This window comes from Apteryx rowi, unplaced genomic scaffold (genome assembly GCF_003343035.1).
Source record: "Apteryx rowi isolate R43461 unplaced genomic scaffold, aptRow1 scaffold_412, whole genome shotgun sequence".
Classification (NCBI taxonomy): Eukaryota; Metazoa; Chordata; class Aves; order Apterygiformes; family Apterygidae; genus Apteryx; species Apteryx rowi.
In genome coordinates, this window is record NW_020450638.1 from 731,071 (window position 1) to 749,289 (window position 18,219).

General features: G+C 40.1%; 1 protein-coding gene and 1 long non-coding RNA gene across 5 annotated transcripts in view; one reads left to right on the plus strand and one right to left on the minus strand.

Annotated features, from left to right (window-relative positions):
- Positions 1-1,902: 1,902 nt before the first annotated feature.
- On the minus strand, positions 1,903-11,031 carry LOC112970930. Its single transcript, XR_003255204.1, has 5 exons — positions 10,943-11,031; positions 7,584-7,741; positions 4,917-5,189; positions 4,280-4,499; positions 1,903-4,174 (listed from the first exon to the last, which is right to left on the minus strand). It is a non-coding gene; the product is annotated as an uncharacterized LOC112970930 (long non-coding RNA).
- Positions 9,893-18,219, plus strand: part of PCMTD1 (protein-L-isoaspartate (D-aspartate) O-methyltransferase domain containing 1) — a 51,624-nt gene continuing 43,297 nt past the window's right edge. Inside the window, exons 1-2 of one of the 4 annotated variants that reach the window (XM_026075846.1) lie at positions 9,893-10,131; positions 11,972-12,098. The gene's annotated coding sequence lies outside the window, so the exon portion shown is untranslated. Of the gene's footprint in view, positions 10,132-11,971; positions 12,122-18,219 lie in introns of those variants that run through there. The other 3 variants (XM_026075845.1, XM_026075848.1, XM_026075847.1) reach the window with 3 other exon arrangements.

Genomic DNA, 18,219 nt, shown 5'->3' on the forward strand with positions numbered 1-18,219 from the left:
TTCCTGTCTTGCCACTTCATCCATCTTCTTTTCTAATTGTTTCACTTACTTTATCTTCTCCTAATTACTTTTATATCCCATAAAGATGTGCAACCAGCCTAATACTTACTATTGCTATATATTTCACTCTGTTTGTCTGCTGTACCTCTGTTTTCAATGTGCACCTGGCTTGCTTATTTAAGAGAAATCATTTACTATTCTGGATCCTGACTGTGCTAAGTGTTTTAAAAAAATGATTGTGTTTAGGCACCAAGAGAGTAAACATTACAGTATTATCAATGATACTGTCTTATATAATCAATAATAATGTCACATACTTTAATCTTTGTAGAATTGAATAATATTTTTATGTTTCCATGTACTTAAAACACAGAATTCCCATAGAATTAAAAATACGTTTGGAAGCATACCCAGCTAGCTTCATTGTAAAACATGACTAGTATCCCCATATCCATATATGAATGGTTCCTTCCAGTGCCTGTATATTACCTACCTAACCTCTCATTATTTTTACCTTTTTCACCATTACTCCAGGAGCTGGACGTAAAAGGTAAAACACGCTTCCAAACAGGGGAGAATACTTACAGCATTTAATTTCTTCTATTATACATCTGACAGAGTACTGTACATTCAAGGAAAACACTCTAATTGATTGGCTGAATACAGATCTGTTCCACATAGCCTTTACACCTATCCTAACAATCCAGTTTTATGTAATTTACTAAATAATGTGTTCACTCAGACATATTTATGAAGTTTCACTTGTACTGTCTCAGCCATCTGCACATATTCCTAGGATTTAACTATAGCCAACTGCATCATCCAGAAACCAAAAAGCAGCAAAAACCTCTGCCAAATTTGGAGAAAAATATCAATTGTTTTTTTGAAAAGCATCAAGAGTTTGGAGCAGGCTAAAAGAAAAGATTATGTTCTGTTAAGGCCTTTACAAAGCATTCTGCAGGCTGAATATTAAGCACAAGTCTTTTGGTAAGTCTGTTGCATCTAACTTTTTCTTCCTCAGTTTCTCATAAAATGCTTAGATGTTGAATACTATATACTATGAACTTAAAGAGAATATCATGCTAACTTTAATGACTGCTGTACAAAAATGAATGTTTCCTTGTCTTTTTGGTAACCTCTTGATAAAGGCTGGTTCTATACAGTCCAAAAGAAGAATAAATTAACATCTAACAACTCAATACTATTCATTTAGAGATTTATGTTTGGCTAGACAAATTAGTTCACGAAAAATCATATACAGCTAACCTTATTACTTTGCCAAAATACTAAATGCATAAGAAATGAAACTAGAAGAAACATTTGGATTTTTGACATATTTACAACATGTAGATAGCTTTTCTCATCTTTCCTACTTAAAGATAAAAGCAGCATGTAAGAAAGATTGTCATTCTGCAAGTGGATGGTCGGCCTTATAAGCCTCTTAAATTATTGCACATAGGCAAGTTGACTATCCAAAGGAGGACTAATTATAGTGTACTTTCAGCCCACATACAAAATAGAGGTTCTACAAGTTAATTGTTAATTTATATCAATGAAATTATATATTGCTCCATACTTCATTAAACGTCTGGCAAAAATACAGACCAATCCCCAACAGTTATTAATTTTAGAATACATTTTTAGCTATTATTTAAGATGCAAAATAAAGTAACTTCTTTTCAACAGTGACTCATTTAAGCGAAACTCACAGACTGGCTTCAAACTATTAATCATGGTGGCACATAATTTTTCCTCAGTCATAAGGGCTGTGTTGCTTCTGAAGAAAAAAGAACCATAAACTTAGCAGAACACCCTATTGATTTACACAAAAAACAACACAAAAAGTCTGTTGTTGAATTACTGTCCACTACAGCTAGGAAAAAAAAAATCATCATTTTTTAATGGAGAATGTCTTGTGCTTGCAGTTTACAATCAACAAATAGGACAGAGGTGATAATAGATGACACTTTCTGCTGACATACTCATTCTGCATACTAATAAACTTCTGAGACAAGTTACAAATTGTTGAAAGCAGAAAAACAGAAGGAAAACATTTCTTTTCCCACCATGGGTTATGGAGAAAAAAAAAAAAAGTAATGAAAGTAAGTATTCCTAATGTTTTGAAAGGGAGGAGTGGCTTAAAGTACCTTATTTTTTGTAAAATGCCATTACAGACAACAGGTGAATTTTATCCTTAATATGATTGCCATTATCATCTAAGTTAGGTTTCTATTAATGTGATAGTTATATGATGTGCTTCTAGGTCCTTCACTAAGAGAACTAGAAAACTGTAACGAAATACTAGTAAGATATTTTTCTGTTATAATATCAGTGCCAGACCACTTAAAGAAATGTGCACTAGAGAAAGTAAATATCACCTAGCAATTCCTTTTGATACCTCTTTGAGCTCAGGCCCCTGTAGCTCCACATTAATCTTTTATAGTTCTTTGAAAATATTATTTTATTCAAAATGTAAAAGACAAACACCTGTCTTGATACTAAATTTATAAAAGATTTCATTTTATTTTTTATTGTGTGACTAACTTTAAATTTATTGTGTATCAACCATAATTTTTGTGCTTCTTAAGCTAGGGTTTGGTTTTTTTGTATAATATGATTAGTTATGTTTATGAACAAGATTTGGTTATATAATTATCCGTGACTCTAGGTTACTGGAACCCTTCCATTCCTATGATCTCATGTTTGTTCCTAACAGAAGAAAATAAGACAAAGGCATGAGCAGTAAATGGGAGAAGCAACCGCAAGAAGGTCAGACAGCAGATCCTAAGAGACACATCCTTCAAACCAATGTTTATGGTCACAGCTCCCATTTAATTTAATTTAATTTCAGACATTCTCATCTTTCACTTAAAAAAAAAAAAGTATTTCTAACATGTGCTTTCAGTGTTTTAGAATATGAACTGAGCACAACTTATGTTCTGACAGCTAAAAATGATACTTCTGGCTATGTGCCATCCTTTGCACGCACCCAGAAATGCTCCCAATGATTGCTCTAGGAAATCTGAGAATGCTCACACTGCCCTAGCAGAGGATTTTATAGTAAGTGAAAAAAATTCCTGCACTGTCCTAACTAGATGTATACGGGTATATAATTTTTGGTAAATACTGCTGCTATTCCTGCTTACTCAGGGCAGCAAAAGAAGGAGTTTCTGCTACTATTCTATCACATTCCCTCTGATAAAGCAGATAGGAGTTGCAATCACTTAAATGGAGCATAAGAGCTGGGATACACGGACAGATTATGGCGATCCCAAACAAATATATGTGCCTCAAACCCCAGCACATTTTAGTTGGAACTGATTTTGTGTGCTTAGAGGAGCACCATCGTGATCCACATGGTGTGTAACAGTATTCAATTGTTTAATGGCATTTATGTCTGGAGAGAGTGTATTTCAAAATCTACAGCAATGAAAATTTCAATTCCTAAAATTACAAATGCCTTTGAAAGGCTATAGTACGAATTTTCCTCACAGGAGGGGGCAGGAAAGGGATAGTATGCAATACTAAAAGAAAGTTAAAGTCACAAATAAGTCTTAAAGACCAGTAGGAATACTCTATGAAGTAATGTGTCACATAAAGACATGCTTTTTGAATTAACTAGTTCTGGAGCCTTTAGGAGAGGTTATTCTCATATTAAGCTTGATCAGCACATGACCACTTCTGTCTAAGACAGTTATCTGGAGTTTGTTTACCTAAATTGCAATTAACGAAGCCACAGATGTACAGGAGCTGGCATATGCACAACTCACTAGTCTTACAGGCGAGATCTTGCAGGTCTCACCTGTCAAAACAGCACTATACAAATTTGACTAAACTAATTACAGAGCCAGGTCACATCTGAAAGCAAAGTAGCCGCATTCCTGTGATAGGAGACCAAACGAATAATGTACAGAGCCAGCTTGATATCTCACTGTGTATTAGTAATGGGGGTCATGATGTGAGAAGTGACGGTGCAGTCAGACTAGTCCATTAGAACTTATCTGTGAGAAGGCTGGTGCTGTAGGTGCAACTGAATGGACGCAGCTTGGGTTTGGCACTGTGTGAGAGCTAATCAGCCTTCCTGGGACCTGGAAATCCCAGACACTACTGATCTTTGGAGACAGCACGATGGGTGCTTGGATAGATGACAGCCACAGAAGGCACATTCCAATATCTGGAAACAAGGAATGCAAAAACAAGTTGAAATGTTTTTAAAGTATGATAGGGAGGCCAAACATCAAGGATAAAAGAAGCTGCTTTCCAGCAGTTACTTCATTACCTTTCCCTCTGTATTACTTGCAACCTCCTCAACAGTACAGTATTTTTTGCTCTGAGACAAGATGTTAATAAGGAAGGACTAATTCTGGTAGAGAAGAGAAAGTCGCTGCAGTGTTCCTCCATTTCAGAGCTCTCTTCCTGAAACAGGCTGCACCAATGACAATGCATGATACAGTGTGAAATATGTGCTCACCGTATCCTCTTGCTGGAAGTGACACCTCCTGTAGGGAGCAGAAGACAGTATCTGAAATTGTAACTGCTACTTATATGGAACATGCTCTTTGTGCTCTACACATACAAGACCAGTCAAAGCCAGTCAAGAAAAAAGAAAATCCACCAAAAATAAAAGAGAAGAAATAGGGCAATGAAAAGAAAAATTTAAAAGATGAAAAAAACCTCAATGACATAGTAATGAACATACTGTACTAAGGCAAGAATATCAGAGGAGAAGACATAAAAAACAGACATAGGGAATCAACTGCAACATTAAAACACCTGATAATTGAAGATGAAACAAAAAAGCAAAACGAGATTAGACTGGGGGAAGGAAGTCTAATGAGATTGCAGAACCCTGAGAAAAAAATAAGTAACAACTGTAAAGAGAATGAGAAACAGGATGTTACGTATCAAAGACTTACCCAAAGTTAGAAGATTGAATATAAATTATAATTATTTGAGTGTTCAGTTTAGTTTCTGGTGTGAAGACACTTTTTTTTTTTTGGAAGTAGGAGGAAAGCAGCAGCTTCTGATCTCCAAATCAGCCTAAATATTGGACTAAGTGTGAGTTCAGAAAACAACGGATTCTTCTCATCCTACTTATGGCTGCTTGTGGTGAAACCATTTGTCTAGAGTTCTTCAGCCCCAACTGTTTTAGCTTCTATTGACAGTGCTACATTGGCCATATATTATCCCTATGATAAGAGCAATATAAGAAACAGAGACAGCAAATATCATTAACTCTGAAAATACTAATCCTACCATATTTTGTAGGTCAGCTTTTGGTTCCTGCTTTACTGGCATAATGGAAGTTGACAGACATTTTCAATATGGAAAAAAATGTGAGAAAAAAATTAAATTTGCGAGAGCTGACAACACTGATTTTATGCACCTTTCAGAATTGTTTTATTTAGTTGGACCACTAACAATTGGAATTATTTGTTGGATTATAAATTTATAATCTTAACATTTCTTACATTTATTTTAAAAATGACCCTCAAATTTTTTTGGCTTAGCTCTTGTCTGGCTCTAATGTAAGAACAAGTACTACTTACCCAGATCTCCATATTGTCCCATTCAAGCCAATTCATCTGAATACAGATAGAAGGACTATACTTTAAACATAAGCTTAGCTTTAGCTTTTTCATCAGGACATCTAGTTAAATTTCCATAGTATTTTGGGTGTAACTTGTATTGTACATTAATTCATCTCTATTTTACTACTCTATTGGGGTATTTTTTATGTGGGCTTTCTGGACTACATGCAGATCCAATACTACATCTTCCTTGCTTTGTTCTTTTTTGTTTAATTTTATGCCCTTCATAAAGCAGCAGCTGAAAACACAGGAAGAAGTAACTTTCCATAAACAAGAAATTCTAATTGTTTAGATCTCGGGGTGACCATCAGTTACTTTATTTTTTCCTGAGTTAACTAAACCTCTGTATACATATGCATTAGTTATAACTTCTTTAACAACATTTGTTAAGTGCTGACATTCAGAACACTTCTTCAGAAATTTGTCAATAGAGAAAGCAAATGGCAAGTAACCCACATAACAATAAAGACCCATAGATTAAAACAGCTACTTTAGAATTTGCTTCTCTGTCTTTGTATTGGTGCCTTTTTCACACATCAAAAACAACAGTCAATGCAAAATGGGAAAGTTAGAATTAAAAATTACCAGTAAAATCTGGTTTCATTAACTACAGTAAAGAACAAAATCAGTGAAAATGAAAAGGTTGACCATTTCAAAATGATAATTTCTAAGTTTTCACTATTTTCTGGAAAGCTAAGTCAACATTCAAATGCACAAGCCACAATGTGAAATAACTGAGTAGACACAAAGCTTAGGTATATGTCTTTTATATCCTTCTCCTTGCATTAGGTGTTCCAGAGCTAAGCAAGGGAGTACAGAGATTCCTACTTGATATAGATAACACTTAAAAAATACTCCAAACCCTCAGAAATCCAACAGAACATTATAATGCTGTAACTTTATTAGACTGTACTGCAGAACATAAGAACTATTTTAAAAAGCTAAAGCTTAGGCAAAAATTTTACTATACCAAGCTTTATTAAATTACTAAAATGTCTGAAAATAACATTTCAAGAAAAGTGTGTCCTTTGTATATATTTCCTGTAGCACTGGAAAGTATTTGAAAGTGATTTTTCAGTATCCCAGAACATAAAGTTGAAACCGACTTGAAGCAAGCAATCTTAAATAATGGCAATGATGATACAACTAGTTTTCAATGTCTGAACTGAGATGTGCAAAAAATACAGGCAGCATATATAAAATGTTACTTGTCAGTTTTATGTTATCAAGATTACATTTAAGAAATGTTCTTTGCACCATTCTACTTTTAAGCTACTGGCATTTACAGGAAGGTCAAAACGCTGTTTTAGTCCAGAGAGCAACTTTTTTCTGTATAGGTAAAAAATTAAATACCTAACTACTCATGATATTACATTATCTTTATCTGGAATAAATTTTTTATTATAAATTGCTGTGTATATCTGCTGTGTATATCTGATTTTCATTTCAATATGGTAACAGACTCAGTACTTTACTGATCACTAGTAGCAAATCTCAATTTTTATCGGTAAATTAGAAATCTTAAGTATGTACTTTTTTCCAGGCATCTGTTATAATGTTATAATCTTGACCAGCAGCACAGAACAAAGACAGACTTAGTTTGTTTGCATGATCATGAAAAAAGTAACAGAGAATCAGGTCAAAGTACTGAAACAGTAAATACTGCTTAAATCCGCATAGAAAGTAAGAAAACTCCAAATAACAAAGAATTTTGGGGATACACAAACTTAAATAAGCCATTATTCTATGGGGGTGAAAGGATATTCACTGTGCTGTTCTTAAGTGCCCTACACAGGTTTTGAACTCAGCTTTGACAGCCTGTCATGTAATACTTGAGCTGACATATGTTTTCTGAGAATGTTAACTTACACCTAAATGAAAAGAACGGTTGTCCAATTTATGCACATCTCAAATTTAAAATGATGTGACAATAAGTATATTTCACATCAAGATGCAAAAGTTATATATTGCAAAAGAAAATATGTGTCTTACCTCTGGTTTGATGATGGATGACAGGAGTTAAATTAGATTTACAGAATTGTACATGTTTGAGAGTAGAATTTCCTGCTAAACCTGAACATTGAGGCTTCTACTTTTCGGCTTTGAGAGAAGAGGAGAGAATGACCTTCCCAATCTGATGTCTCTGTCTGCTGCAAATGAAAAGAAAATGGAATCAGTTCAAGCATAACATGGTAATTTATGGGGGGGTGGAAAACACTATCAGAAAATTTCCTCAAAATTAAATGAGCATAATGTGGCATAACTTCTGTCTGGAGTGAATACTGGTATGATTAAGTCCATTTGGTCTGACAGGCAATGAGTACGTGTTGGTCATGTGAGAGAACACCTAAGGTGCGATGGAAAGAGAGGGAATGAAAAGTAAGAATTTTCTATACACGCAACAGGTGGGGAAATACAGACGCTTATTACATCAATCCAAAAATTCTTAATGAAAAAATGTTTAATAATCAGGGCCAGCAGAGATGATCTATTAAGTTTACTATTTGAGGGCAAGGCTTATTTCAAGGTGAAAAGGAATTTATTTGTTTCTTCTCACCTCTACTTCTCTCATGTTAGAGTGCATCAGTTACAGCAGTAACATGACGTAAAATTGTGTGACTCAAATCTCTCAGTCCAGTTAACAAAAGAGAGAATTATTTCTCATTTTAGCCCAGCAGAAGCACTTCCCCCTTATGCTGCCAATTATTTCCCCCTCAGTTGTTGCTATCTACAGTCATTGTGTGCTGAAGGCATTAACTACTCTTTCCTCACCTCTGCTCTCTCCCCCCCTCCCCAACAAGGTAATACTCACTGCTGGCCTCTTACCACCTACATTTTTATGTAGTTCATTTCTCATGGCTTTTATTTAGAAATCCTGTTCCACCAGTATTCAAACTTTGGCTAAAACTCAAAACCTTATGCCTCTCAGCTCTATTTTGCAAATCTCTCAACACTAAAACCACTTCAGTTTAAATTATCATTGTGAATGCTACCAAGTTACTTAAGTTGCTGTTTCCATCATTGTAACATCAATTATCAATCTTCAGGTTTCCATATCCAATTGGCTGAAATCCCTAAACACTATGCCTTTTGCCTGATCAGCTGAACCTTTCTGATTCCCCATGTGTGAATACCATCAGTTTTCTTACCCTCATCTCCAGCCTTTCTCTCTCCTTTCCTCAAAGGAAAACTCATCAGCCAAGACAGCACAAGTCCTGCCACCTGTAAACCTTTGCTTCAGTTTTTCAAAACACCATAAACAGCCTACTTTACCCACTCTCTGATTCCCCAGATTTCTTGACATTTCTCCAGCCTTTGAGGCCAAACATGAGGCGACGACTGAGAAATCTAAGCTGTCTGTCTCCCACTGCCACAATGGGCCAGAAACTTCTGATCAACTCGGGCTTCTCCAGCATGTGGGACCCCTGGCTGCCTCAGTCTCCACCTGGTCCTGTCGTATCCCCTTCCACTGTACTTCTCTCCCCAAATTCCTTCAAGCTTTCCCTAGATCACTGCAGTTTTTAAAATTATCTCATTTTTCAGAGCATTAGCAACATCAGGGCGCAAGGTCCCCTCCCTGTGAGACAGCACTGGGGGGGGGGGGGGCAGAAGTGCTACTTTTTGCCTTCCCCTGTGCCAGGCGCTACAGACGCCGGGTCTCAGGCGATGCTGTCCTGCCTCTTGGCTCTTCCCGCCAGAGAAGGGAGAAAACGCCCTGAAATCAGGAACCCCGGTGAAAGCAGAGCAATTCCGGGTGGGCATCAGGAGTCAGGCATATTTTTTAGAGATCGGGCCTGAGAAGCTGTGTGTACTCCTCTGGCCTCCCGCCGGCGCTGCCCCCGCCCCGGGCCGGTCTCCGCCGCCGCCGCGCCCGGCTGCTCGGGCCCTCGCCACCGACCCTCCTCCGCGCTGGGGTCTCTGTGGCCGGCCTGTCCCTCCCCTGCGTCAGCCTGCTCCTGTTTCCCTTCCGCTGTCGCTCAGGGCAGACAAGCGCGCTGCCGCCCCCCACCAGAGCGACGCCCCCCGGCGGCGGGGGGAGGGGAAGGGATGTGGCCGGGCATCGGCGCCGGGAGAAGGATCCCGACGTCCCCGGGCGACTGGTGACGAACGCCGCGAACGCTGCGCTCCCATTAGCTCTCGGGCTGGCGAAGCGCGGCCAATCACGGCGCGAAGCGAGGCGAAGCCGCTCGCGGCCCCCCCCCCCCTTTTAAGACGGCCCTGCGCGCGGCGGGGGCTCGGCTGCCCGCGCAGGCGGGGTCACGTGGCCTTCTGTTTACATCCTCTCAGCTGTTGGGCCCCTCCTTCCCTTGCGGTGTCTCACATCAACACAAACAGCGGCGGGCGACCCGCGGGGCCACCGGGCGTGCGGGGGCAGGGAGGGGGCTGCTCCGCGGGCTGGYCGCCTTCCGCTCTAGCCGGGTCCGGTGCGGGGGTGATTGCCCCCGCTGCGCTCCGCGTAGGCGGCCGGAGCGCCCTTCCGCCTCCACTCCCCCCCCGAGGGGGGGCTCCCGGCGCGGGGCCGGGGGCCGCTGCAGGACGGGTGAGTGTCCCGCGCGCGGGCCGTTACGGTTGCGCGGGGGGGGGCGCGGAGGTGGCCGTCCGGGAGCCGGGACGGTTAGTTGTGGCGGGAGGGGAGGGAGCGCGGCCAAAGGACGACAGTAACGTCCGCGTTACTGTGCTGCCGTCCGTTGGCCCCCGCGCGCGCGGGCTGGCGAGGCGCGTGGGGGGAGGCTGTTTTCGTGCCGCCGGGACGGGGCGAGGGTCGGCTGCTTCTGGCTTCCCTTGCGCCTGCAGGGATGGGGAAGCCCGGGACGGGAGAACGTGTACGCCCTCGGCACCCTGTTCCTCCTTCTCTCTAACTCCCTCCCCCCCCCCCCCCGCGTCCTTTCGCTGCCTGCATAATGAATAATCTCTGGCCCTAAAAGGGAGGTGAGGAGAGGGTGTTTGTGTAGCTGCCGTGGGTCCGAGCAGGAGTGAGGGGACGTGAATTTAATGGGGGGGGGGGGGAGAAAAGGCTACAGCCTCGAAATCCGGACGAGTTTGGGGGGGGAGGGGGAAGCGCTCGTCCCCAGTAACGATGCCGTGCTCTGCCTCCTCCCCTGGATGGTCTTGACTTTGGGGATAGAGAGCGAGGATGGAAGCTCGCATATTTTCCCTCTCAAGCCCTAATAACGTCGGGTTTTGTAGGGGGGTTGCGTTTTCCAGGTCGAAACATTATGGAGGGAGCAAAAGGGATTGTGAAACAACGTTCTGTTTTGTTTCAAGAAAAAACCGATCGGCTGGGGAAGGTTATTTCTTTCCCTCAGAAGCGGTGGCGGCAGAGAGAGGAGAGAAATACTTTGTTTACGCACGTGAAGTGTATAAAACGCCGGATAACTCTGGTTTTCGCCCCTGAAACCAGAGCAGACAGACGGTGTGCGCTGCTGGCAGCAGCCGCAAGAAAATGTAAAGGACGCCTCTACCCCCTGCTTTGCCATAAACGCACATTTTATCTCTGTTTACATTGTGGTCTCGGCTTTGGCTGCGAGCGGCGCAGGGGGAGGAGCAGGAACTGGCTCCGGGGCAGCCACCTCCTCCCGCGCCTGTTTCTTTGTTGTTATCTGCGCGGGGGCGGCGTCCTGGGGTCACCTCTGCCTGCAGCTTCACCGCCGTCTGCGGTGAGCGCCGTCCCTCCTCGGCCGGCACTGCGGGCTGCCGCCCTCCTCCGCCCCCTGCCTCGGCCCGAGTCGGAGGCTCGCGGCAAAGTTGGAGCGAGGGGAAGGGAGGGCGGCGGGGCAAGGAGCCGTGGCTTTTCGGTGAGACGTAGTCGGCAACCTGGGCCGGGCTTGTGCAGCTCCACCGTCTTTGACAGCAAAAGAGAGAGAGAAAGAGGAGGGGGGAAAAAAAACAACAAACAAACTAGGATGGGGAGGGAAGATTCTCTTTTCTTGGTGGTGAAAGACTAAGGAAAACATATTTACGGTCTAAGTGAGAAAAGAGACGGAGCTGCTGCACTGTGTGGAGAATGCATGTGTACTTGCAATGCCCCATAAACTACTGTTCTCTTAGAAGGGGTAGTCTGTATCTCTCTCAAGTTTTCATTCGGTCAAGGCCAGCTGAATTGCAAACTTTAGCAGGGAGGTAAGGTTTCTTCTGATAATGAGCTGTAAACTGTGAGACACACAAAAAAGTCACAGATAAGGGTAGTCAGCACTTTAATGAATTAATGAAGATACTCAATCCCTCTTGACCCTATTCCCTCCATATTAAAGAGAATGCTTTTAAGGTGCAAAAATCTAGTGCTTATAGTTAGTAAATACCGAAACCGAGAGTGCCTTTGTAACTGTAATTCATTATTCATTGTAAATGAATCATAATGTGTGATGCATTTTTTTCCACAGGACCCTTACCTTACTCTGGGCACTGGACAGACCATCTTTGGAATGAATCAGGCTTGGATAAATGGAGCTGTTCTCTGTAGGACTCCTGCCTGATTTGTTTGAAAAGTTTGAAAAACCGTTTGGATGTGTAGGTGGACAAATATGTGAAAGGTCCAGAACGGTATCTTAACTAACTTTGGAAGAATAAAGAAAGTATAAAGTAGTAATGTAAGAAATACATGAGTGAGGTCACAGGATCACAATGAAGGCTTTGGAGATGGACACTTAGCCAGATGTTCTTGACAATAGTCAGTGCCCCTCAGAAATGCAAGGGAGAACAATTGGATGTTGTTGGGAGGTCTGCGATGAGGAAGATGTCATGAAACTGCAGAAACAGAAAATGTTATGTAATACTGTATTTATACCCTGGACAGCTGAATGTTATYTCTGAGTCTCCATAGGGTTAGGTTCCTTGCCTGCATAATCTCATGTCTTCACTCCAGAATCCTTGTAAAAATCTTTCAGCCTCTGTTAAGTGGCTTTCTCTGTTGATTTTTTTCATCTAATCTCAGTCTCCTCTTTAGTTGTTCCTTGCTCTAGATATTTGACCAGCCACTTTGGATTTCGCGCTACTTGATCTATTAATTTATGAAGTCTTGCCATTTTTATAGTGCTAATCTTGCCAGATTGGTGAGTTTTATTGTTTTGTCTTCAGTTTTCCTTTCAGTGACTGTGCCAAACCGCAACAACTCCTTTAGAAAAGGCTTCTGCCTAAGAGACTAAGAATAGAAAGCAACTGCCGGACTTGTATTGTGTGGTCCAGTACAGGAACAGAAAACTACCAGAGCTATGTTTTCGTAACCTAGAAGTGCAGCTGGTTTGAGATCATAGGTGTGTGTTCTGAAGCTACAGGTAGGCTCAGGGATGATATCGGTGTAAGTCGCAAGAGAGTATGTTTCCTGTGACTTTTTTTAGGCAAATATGAAAGAAAGAACAATAAGACAAAGACCTTAACTCTGCCAAATTTCAAATTCCTACTCTGATGCGTAGTCAGTAAAAGTGTTCCCCCCCCCCTTCAGAGATGCTCCTAAAACTTAATACAGAGAAAATAATTTTTCCAAGCAATTTTCCAGAAAGTTTTATGTTGGTAGTTTAAATTTTTTCCAAAACAACACATTAAAAGTAATTTTGAAATTGGTATCCAGTATGGGAATACGCATCCCAGTTTTCAATGCATGGTGAGAAATGACTGAAAAATACAGGCATTGGCCTGTAGTGTTTCAGGATGAATGTCTTTATCCTGACCTGTTCTTTTCATTTCCTGCTTTGTTCCCATTTTCAGTAGAAATATCACAGAGATCTAATGTTTTGTCCTGCTGAACTAAAAGTGATTCTCTGAAGCCAGTCATTAATTAGCTGGCAGTTTAAGAAAAATCCTTTGAAATCTACAGACTTGGCACAGTCCTTCCTGCAAGCATCACTGAATATTATCTGATTATTTTACCTACTTAGAATGTAAAATTTCAATGCAAAGGCTGGAAGAATGTGTGTGCCATCTTGTTTTGTAAATGAATAATCAGGTCTGTGCCTTGCCTAAAGGCACTTTAGGCATCTTCTGGCAGGGTTAGAAGTTGATCTGTGTGCTTCATCATCTCTAACCAAAAGTGTACCTTGTGAAGTAGTGACTCAAAAAGCAGCATGAGGAAATGTTTCTGTGCTTGTCCGTGCTGTTTGGTCTAGTTTTGTTAACTGTCCTTAAAACAGTGGTGTGAGAATTTTTTGTTATTATTTTACTTTCAGTCCACATTTGATAAACATCTAGAAAAGCGCTGATGAAATGGAATGAATGTGAGGGTTTTTTTGAAGGAGAGCTTTTTTGTGTATCTACTTCACAGAAGCATGATAACACATTTCTATTTCTTCCTTTTACAGAGTTCTAGGGAGTGAAGTACTGTATGTTAAATGTGGGTATAATTGCATTAAAACATAAGGAAACAGCTGCTGTGCTCCATTTCCTTTGAGGCTTATTTGTGTGTACTGGATGTTAATGAGAGCCTTCAGGCCTGCTGAACACAAATTCTTAAGAGTTGCTCATGCTATGTTGTTTTAAGAAAATTGGGCTGGACTTTCTGGCCTTGAAGAAAGGATAGAATTTGTAGCAGTTAAGGATGTTGAATATCAGTTTTTTCAGCAGTAAATGATTACCCAGCTGCCATTCAGAAGAGTAGTATTAATTTTCTGTCCTTTTTGTCTTACTGGTACATCATACCGAATTTCTGTTTGAGCGTCAGTGTCACCACTTCAAAGTTGGCAGTGAAGTTAAGTAATTTAGGAGATTGAAATCCTGATGATTGTGTGTGTGTCAATCCTTTTTTAAAAAACATGTTCAGATACCTAATTTGCAAGATGCATACCATCTCTGGTTAGGAGCTTATTGGAAACTTTGAAAGTAGTAAAGTATTTATGCTCTTAAAATTTAAAAGGACTAAAATGTCTTAAAAAGTTGCAGTTAATCCCCAGAAACTTCTTTCTGAAGCAAGAGGTATTGGAAGCTGTTTCTAGAAAACAACTGTAGTGTCTATCATTGTACACTGATAGAAAAATAAGTCAAGTATCTCTTGTAAAGAATTATATCAGTCCCTTAAACTGATGCCCAAAAACATAAGTTGTGCTTCTCTCTGAGGATAAAACAGTGTTTTAGAAGTCATCGTAGAGCAGTTAAACAACAAAAAAAACCTTACAGTCCTAAAATAGTGTAGAGGTGACATCAGGAGTCACCATGGTAACTCCTAGGCTACATATTCTGGTGTATTCTTGGGTGGAGGAGTTGTAGAGTGGGGAAGTGAACATGCAACAAGAATAAACTGTTTCTCTAGTTGGAAAGCTGTTTTGTGGCAGAAAATGGCTTGGAACGCACTGCTCAGAAGATGCTTTTAATGAAGGCTAATCTTGAAGATCTGGCTTTGCTTTATATAGTGTTTAGTGATGAAGGCTAGTTTATTACAAATGCAGAACATTAATTTCTATGAATTGTAGGAAATTGAGTTTTAAGATGAAAAGGTAACTTAATATTGAGGCTTAGGATTTTTCTCTGAATTACTGCATTACATTTTACTCAATTTTCTTAAAACAGTATTTGCTCAGCATATTGTTACAAAATTAATGCTAAACTTGGGTTTGCAAATCCAAATTTTTCTGGGGTGTAACAGAAGAGAAATGGACTTAATGTTTAAAAGGTTCTTTGTTACATTCTAGATTGTTTCACAACAAAAACTTATCTCTAAGCTTAAGCCTCATTTATCAAGTGGCTTGATAGCAACGTGGGATGTTGGAATCCTTTATGAAGGCTTGTAAGGAAATTAGTTCCACACTGCAGATATCGAAAGATACTTTAACATAGATGTGTAGTTGTATTTTTAGGTGCTATGGGGTATCTGGTTGTCTGCATGGAGCTGTTAGGTATGACACAGGATCTGCTAAAGACCTGCYGCCTTCTGAAGGAGAAGTTAAATGCCAGGCAGGATAAATCTAGGTAGAGATAAGTGAGCAGTCAGAGAAAGGACAGCCTTTGTCTTGCTAATGGGCAAGGTTTACAAGAGCTTGTTTGTATGTTTATATGCATATGTACACATACACAGAATATACAACCAACCAGTTGTGCACCAGCATAGTCACTGTGAATGGGATCTCTGTTCTGAGAGTTTTGAGAACCTTGTAATGATACACTGCAGATACACTGCCTATATTTCTGTGAAGTGTTTACAGGTCTGGAGTGTCTCTTTGTTTCTGGTCTCTTCTCTTAGAAATTTTTTGGCTGATGATGCCTCAACTTCCCTGGTTACTTTTCCTGTTCCAGCTGTCATGTTCCCTTCCAAGGACACTTTCTTCAACCTTCTTTAGTTTCTCTGTTCAGATTAGGGGCTCTTAACTCGCACGATGACAGCAACTCTTCTTACTTATGGGGAGGAAGGGAGGACAAGATGTGGGCAGAAGAGGTTTGAGTTTTAAAGCTAATTGCTGCCATAGCATAGGCCAGATAGCCTGTAATTACCATGAGCATCTAAAATGGCACTAGAGGTCTGTGTTTAAGCACCTGAATCACCCCTCCCATATCTCAGTGTTTTGTTATTACTGTTATCATTGAGGACTATAGGAAGACAATTGGCTGTGCATAATTTTAATGGGAAATTAACCATTTTGAAAATTATTTTCAGGATGAATAGAACAACATGTTAGTACTGGATAATTTTCCATCAGGAGGCATCTGACAATGTCATTGGGAAGAGTTTTTTGTTTGTTTGTTTGTTTGCAGTTGATGTCTATAACTGCTTTTATAGATTTAGAGGTAAGAGGTAAAATCAAAGTGGAGTCCTATAATAGCAGTTTAAGACATATTGAGAGAAAGTATGAAATATGGTATATACAAAATACACGTGCTACTCAATGTAATTACTGAAAATATCTGTATTGGTACTGACCTTCAAGCAAAACAAGTAACATTTGCTATCGGTTCCAGTTGTCTTCAGGAGTGAAAGGGGACTTAACCTCAAAGAGAACATCTAATAGATGACATGTCTTACTTGGTTCTTTGTATTTTTTTATTCTAAAAGCAAAAGGAAGCTGCTTGTCTAAAGAGATACCTACATCAGTTTATGGCTTCCATATGCAAGGTGATAAAGTTATTCAAACTGTTTATGGTAATAGTCAGCTAGTGAATCACATCCAGAAAGTGATATGTTTGTGGTGTACCTGTCCCAAATGAAAAGCTTCATTCCTATAAATGATTGTTTTAACACTGAAAGAGGAATTAGGACCATGTGGGGAGGAGATGAGAAGGGGTTACTATTCTTAGGACTTGCTTGTGGTATATCTGTAGGAGATGCTTTCAGTAGACATTCAGGAATTACCATGTGAGTTTCCTGACAAATGTTGGAAAGAAAAAGCCAGGTAATACTGCTCAGCCCAATGAAGATCACTGTGCTTTATAATGGTCTACATATCGAAATCAAAAAGAGCAGAGACTTGGAGGCCCTGTCTTGGTAATCGTGTCTGCAACACAATTGTTTTTGTTTGAAATATCTGGCTAAAACTTGTGCAAATTAATATTGTTGAAAGCATGAACTTCTAAGATCAATACATGAGATGCTTAGTTTCAGCAAAAAGGTAAAAGCTTAATATTCCTGCAATATTAATAGTTTCAAGTAGTCAGGAATGCTATGAGTATTCTTATTAGGACATCAGTTTGCCATTGATTTCCATCTGAAAATCTTTCCCTGAGACTCAGAATGTACTTGTTTGCTCTTGCTGATGTTGGATTCTGCCAGGTGAAGTCTGCTGGCTCTTCTGCTGAGGCATGCGACCCTGCTGTTTATTTGCAAAAGTCTCCCCTTTACCCTTTTGAAAATGAAATGTGTTGCAGATTTTTGTTTCCATTCAGTGTGGTCACCTGCAATGTAATCTTTACCATGTTGTTGTTCTTTCAACAAACTCCAAATTTGTCATTATTGCAGTCAGTAGGTCAATGAAACTGGTAGGACAATGAAAAGTTGAGTTGCTGAGTTTCTTTATAACTTCCAGCGAGCTGACAGTTGCAGCATATGAATCCCATAGGCTGTAATGGCTGCTTATTTACTTCAGTTAATTATGCATTCATTTTGACTAAGGCTCATTATTGCGTAGTTTCCTGAGATTGTGGTGTCTTCTGGAATAACTCGGTTCTCAAAAAAAAGTCAGTGTAGGATCTGACTTCTCTATTCTGGCATGCTTTGGATATGGTGTATTCTTGGTATGACTGAAGCAGGTTATGTGACTGTAGCAGCCTCTCGTGATATGGTCTGTAAACTACACTTCTGTCAGGTGAAACCCAGGTGCTTTTCATGACTGAAAAGAAGTTATGGGGTAGGGTTAAGGGGATAAAGATTTCACTTGTGCTGTTGAAGTGCACAGCTGCTACATCAAGCAGTAATGAAAGGTTGTCAGCTTCCATTTTGTGGTGAAATATTTGTCTAAGTATCTCGAAATGGTTACCCAAGCTTTTCTAAATGCTCTAACCCAGACACAGTATATAGCCCTTGGTTACTAATTTTTAGGTTTGAACATCTGCAGTTGCTAGTACTATAAGATCGTAACTTTGGAGCCATATTTTCACTTGTGCTTGATTCTTACCTGGAAACAAAACGATGCCTAAGCGTTTTCAGTTTAAAAATGTGCATATGTATTTTGGTTTTGGCTTTTAAAGAAGGCCTGTGAGTTTTTGTTCAAGTATTTGT